Below are 5,796 nucleotides of genomic sequence, written 5' to 3'. Positions count from 1 at the left end.
CTGCTCAAATAATCCAGGGAGGCGTTTATAAATAACTTTACCTCAGGGCCACAGGGTGAGCCCCGGCTTCCGATTGGCTCAGAGGGGAAGTGGTTTTGAACACTACACCATAGCTAAGCCTGAGGAGATAGGAAAAGGAGATAAGGGAAGAAAGGTCCCAAATGAACAGCCCTTTTTTTGTTTTACCTGAGGAGCAGGGCTGTTTGATGGGAGCTTGGCACTTCCTAAATCCACCCTGAAGACAATAGGTCACATTCAGCGGGGCCCCCGGCCTCACAGGCTCCCCCAAGGCGGCCAGCCGAGGCTGAGCAGGGGACAAGGCAGACCCCTCTCCGAGCTTGCGTCCTGCTGCTTATGGGGCTGGGGTCAAGCCAAATAGCTTCTTGGACAATGGGACCCATTGAGGCCACCAGGGAGGTGGGGTCCTGGGGCTGCTTGCTTTGAACGTTGGAGAGAGGGGGGTGTTGAAGGGGGACAGTAGACCTCTGAACACCCCTGAGGAAGGCCACAAGCCATGTTTTGGAAGGCCTTGAGGGTCCTTGAGAGGTTTGGGGCAGTGGTGGAGACCTGGTTCCCAGCTCTGTCCTCAGCCTTAGGTCACTTGTAAGCTCTGTGCCTTGATCTATCCAGCAGTGCAATGGGGAAAGCATTCCTTGCCCTCCTAACTTCCCAGGTAGGGTGCAAGGGGTGCACGGGGGTTTGGGATATGGTAAAGGCGCTCAAGAAACTGGACTTACAACAGTTGTATGTAAGGCGACCCGAAGGCCAGCAAATCTCTAATTCGTAGGCCTCTGTCACGTCCAGGAATGAATGTCCACCTCGGTTGTGGTTCTGCCCAGGCTGCTGCCTGCCTTCTGGGTTAGAGCTGCCCACCCACCCTGTGCTCACTGAGCACTGTGGGAGAACCTCAGAAAGGGCAGACTGCTGGGTTGGGGGAGTTTCTTGACATATTTCCTGAGAAGGGGAGTCCCCAGCTGGTGCCAGGAGCCCCTTCTTTCACGCATCTGGGGCTGCACTGCCTTAGACTGAATTGTCCTCCCACCTCTCCAGAAGACAACAGAGGCTCTGAGGTGGGCTGGAATCAGGACAGGGGGCTTCAGTAAAGCACCCTGGAAGTTAAGGAGAAAGTCCCGCTGAGAAATGAGCTAGCTTCAGCACATTATAGGGACTCAATAAATATTTGTTGAATGAATAAAAGAATGAATTGTCTGCAAGCCCAGCCCAAGGGAGAGTCTGTAGATGCATTGCTTGTGGGGACTAAGGAAACACCCAAGGTCACTCAGAGTTGTCAGGGTGTACCTAGGGGCCTGAACATGACTGAAGAAAGCTGGAAGGCAAGCCACCCAAGCGTGTCCTGCCACCTGCTGAGGGCAGGTGGACATTTCCTCCAGCAGCCCTTCCCCAGGCCCCTGCACTGGCTTAGCTGCCATGTGCCCATGGCTCCCTCTGCTTCACCATGGTAATAGTACACTGATCACAATGGATGGAAGTTATGCATTCAATTGTCAGTCTTTCTCCAAAGACTGTGAACTCCATGAGGAGGGCAGGGAAGCGCCTGTTTCGTTCACTTCCGTATGCTTACCACATAGCCGAGTGCCTGGCACTTAGTAGAAGCTCAATATAGATTCGTGGAATGGGTGAATGACTGTGTGATGGAATCTTCAAACAAAGTAGAACCAGAGGGCCAGAATTTGCCCATTCATCTCCAGCACTGTCCAGTGGCATGGGTAGCGTGACCTGTTCTAGACTATGAGTGGACAAGTTATCAGATTCCCCCTATAGCCAGGTGACAGTGGCCACCAAGATCAAACAACTAAGATCCCTTGCTTGGATACCATGCCTGCCAGGGAAACCTTTTGGCTGTACTTTGGTTCCTTCAGTGCAGAGAATGCACTGCCCGATTACTGGAGCATCTGGGGATGCCTGCAGGTACATTTCTCTCCTTTAAATGACCCATGAACATTCTGGTCTACTGATTGGTCTAATGTGAGTTTTGTTCATGTGAATCAGTCTCCCCTGAGTCTGATTGAATTTTGATAATGACACTGGGTTTTCACACAGGTTATCTGGTTTAATTCTCATAGCAACCATGCGATGTAGGCATGTTACTCTCATTTTTCAGAGGAGGAAACAGGTTGACTAAAGTGAAATAACTCACCCAAGGTCACAAGGACCTGGATGGAAGAGGCAGGAATCTAATTTGGATATTATGGCTTCAAATCCTATGCTTAGTCCATATTATCACTTTAATCTTTGAACGTACAAAGCGAAGGATGGCATCCACCTTATAAAACTCCACCTTTTAGACACTTTCAGCCTCCCCATCAGGTATATCTCCCAAGGTAACTTGGATGAAGATGGCAGAGGCCTCCAGAATATGTTCTGGGGCTGGGAACTTGTTCACTCTCTTCCCTAATCCTTCTCCAACTGTCTCAGCAAAGTTCTGGGCAGGTAGATCTTGTATGATAGAGACAGAAAGCATAGATGAGCCACGAGGGTTCTCTGAAGTCACCAAGGGAGATGGATGGGCAGGGGCCTCAGAGTCTGGGGACAGTCATGGGAGGGAAGCCCAGGAAGGAGGAAGCCAGACCAGAGGCTGGAGAAGCAGAGGACAGGAGGGAGAGAGGCTGATGACTCAAAAGGGTATCTTAGGGGTATCTTGGATAGAATTAAACTATGGGACACAGTTAGGGCTGGTGGAGGGAAAACAAAGCTATGGAGAGATAGACAGACAGACGGCAGAAATGACAGCACAGAGAAGAAGAGGCAGACTCAGAAACCAAGAGCAAGGGGCAAAGAGCACATCAACATCCTAGCAGCTCACAGTCTTGGTTTTTGTGAAACCATTGCCTGTTTTTCATGGTGAAGGCATTTAAGCATCAACCCTATACCTTTCTCTGGAGCGTATAGATTCTCCTTTGGTAACAACCTACTCCAGCCTCACCCCTAGAGTTGAAAACTGTATTTGTTCATCCATTCATTCATTCACTTAAAAACCACTATCCAGTGCCAGGATGCTGCCCTGGCGATACTGAGATCAATAAGGCCCAACCCCTGCCCTGAGAAGAGCCCACTCTGGGGGGAAGACAGGGAGGTGAAGAGACCATTGTCACATGGGAACACAGAGTGCCATGGCCATGCAGAGGAGAGGCTGAGGAGATGGGGTGGCGTTGGGAAAGGCTTTCCCCAGGAGGGGACACAGAAGGGCCTATCACGTCCAGAGCCTGAGACCTGAGTTCTAAACTCCACGTGGCCACTCCCAGCAGGAAGTGGGATAGGGACTGTTCTGGAAGCACTATTTTTATAGGGAGAGTCCCAGCTTGTCCCCAAGACTCTGACTCCCAACTCCATTCCAGGTTCTCTCTTTAAAGCCCATCCCTGAGTTCCCGTCTGACCAGAGCTCCAGCCCTATTCTTCAACACATCTTAGAGCGCGCGCGTGTACAAACACACATACACTCATACCAAACAGATTTTGGGGATTTACTGAGTTACGCAGATAAAGCCAAAGTATTCATAAAGTTCCCTCCTGACACATGTCACCTTTGAGCTGGTCCAGTTAAGGAACAGCTAGTTTACAGATTAGCAAACTGAGGCTAGACCCCAAGAAGGAGATGAATCCTGCCACATCTGGCCTTATTTGCACCTGCTGGCTTCTTGCACCTGTGCCCTGCATGGGGCCTGGGTCAAGTGTGTGGGCAGGATCATGTTTTGGGCAGAGCAGCCCAGTGGCTTAAGCAAACACCTCGAGGCTGGAGACAGAAAGATCTTCGGCACCTTGGCCTGCAGTGGCAGGATCTGACCTGGCCCTGTGGCTGCCAGTTTCCTGAGTGCATGGGATCTGGCAGGGCTGCAGAGATACCCAAGCAGAAGCCAGTTCTCACCTCTCTTCCCAGGGAGGCCAAGGGCTCAGTGCCCCAGCGAGACAGGGGAGGCAAAAGTGAGTGGCAGTGACGCCCACCTGCGTTCGGTCTTTTAACTCAGAGAACCTGAGCTCCTGCCATGTGCCTGGCACTGTGCTAGGTACTGGTGACCAAGACCCATGAAAGCCAGTCCTCGGGAGGCCAAGACTCTGAAAAGAGTAGGCAGAGGGAGGCTTCCCAGAGTACACACGGTCGCAGGGCTGGGGGACAGCATTTTGGAAGGAACCTAAGGGTGGGCTCTGAAGGGTGGAGGGTAAGGACAGGACCTGTCTGGAGAAAGTCAGACCAGAGCTGGCCAAGACCCCCCAGCATCTGAGGCCAGAGGAACGGGAGTGTCGCTGAACCATAGAACTGGGAGAAGAAGAATGGGTCTAAGGATTCTGAGTCACCTCCCTCATTTTACAGATGAGAGACCTGAGGCCCCAGAGACGGGAGGGACCTGCCTAAGGTCATCCAGAGAGGAAATGTCAGAGCCAAGGCAGGACTCGACCCAGGACCCCAGCCTAGCTCTCCAGCCTGGCCCTGAAGCCCGAACCAAGCTCTCTCTCCACAAAGGGGGTAGGAGATTACTTGGTGACTCCTCCCCCCTTCCTTCTCAGTATTGCTTGGTCACTCTCCAGAGATGCTGGATATCCCGAGTGCTGGCTGCAGAGGGACTGCCCTGCTCGTCGGGCACCAGCCACTTTGTTAAGGGAGAGGTTTGGGGGAAACAGGTCTACAGTGTCGGGCCAGGGAGCCCAGGGGATGCGGCTCCCAGGTGCACTGGTCCTGCAGCCTCCGCACGGAGATGATTCTGCTCAGAACCAGAAATTGGTGGACTGGGTGAAGGTGTTCAAGGCACTTCACGCTGCCCCGGGAATGCTGCAAACGAGGCTGGAGGTAAGGAGGGGGTGAGTTCCAGGCGATTCATGTTGACTGCAATTCTGGCTTCGGGCCCGTAAGCCAAGCCCATATTAACCTGGTGTAGGGGCTGCCTCCAAGGGTGGGGTATAGAGGAACTAAACCCCCAATTCTAGGAGAACTGAGATAGCTGGAGAAACATGGAATTGACAATCTTGGTTCCAGGGCTTTGCCCTAGCTCCAGGGTCTAGCTTGGGCAGCAAGAGAATTTGGTCAGAAGATGGAGTTCTGTTGACCTTGGAAAGTTATCGATAAAAATGATGCCTCCCCGTCTCCCCTTTCCTATCCCACATTCTCCAGGAGAGTAAAACTGGAAGGTATCTGTCACTCACCAGCCAGTCCAGTCCTCCCAAATCTTCCTTCCCGTCACCCCTGACCACACAGGCCTCTCTTCTCTAAGTGCTGACAGCTGTGCTCCCTGAACCCCAACCAGCCAAAGGTGAGGTGTTCTATGTCTTCTAGGTGTTGTCTCCCTAACAGCTCTTTTAAGTCAGTGACTGTGTCACATGTACTTGCGAAGCATCAGGACATAGTGGGAAGAACAAAGACTTTAGGCTGAGATCCTGACTCTGGGTTTGCTGGTCATGTGACCTCGGGCAAAGTATTAACCTCTCTGAGGCTCAGTTTGTTCACCTGTAAAAGGGGACACATGGCAGAAAGGAAGTGCTTTTGTAAGGCAAGTTCCTTTCCTTCAGGCATGACCGCCTGGCTGTTTGCCCATCTCCATCATCTCTCCACTACCCACTGCTCTCAGCCCTTTGGCCACACCCCAGCCAGGTGACAACCTTTATCACCTTTGCACCATGAATGACCCTTGCTCCCTTGTCTCAAGAGCCAGGAGTGTTGAGCTCCTACTCGCAGGCCTTGCTCTCCCAGTCTCCCAGGGATGCAGCCAAGTGGCAGAATAGGTTTGAGAAGGCTCTTCTCCCAGGTTGCTGTAACAGAGCAAAACCGTCCGGACATTATCTGTACCT

The sequence above is a fragment of the Phocoena sinus genome, chromosome 1 (assembly GCF_008692025.1).
Source record: "Phocoena sinus isolate mPhoSin1 chromosome 1, mPhoSin1.pri, whole genome shotgun sequence".
NCBI lineage: Eukaryota > Metazoa > Chordata > Mammalia > Artiodactyla > Phocoenidae > Phocoena > Phocoena sinus.
This window is presented reverse-complemented; position numbering follows the sequence as displayed.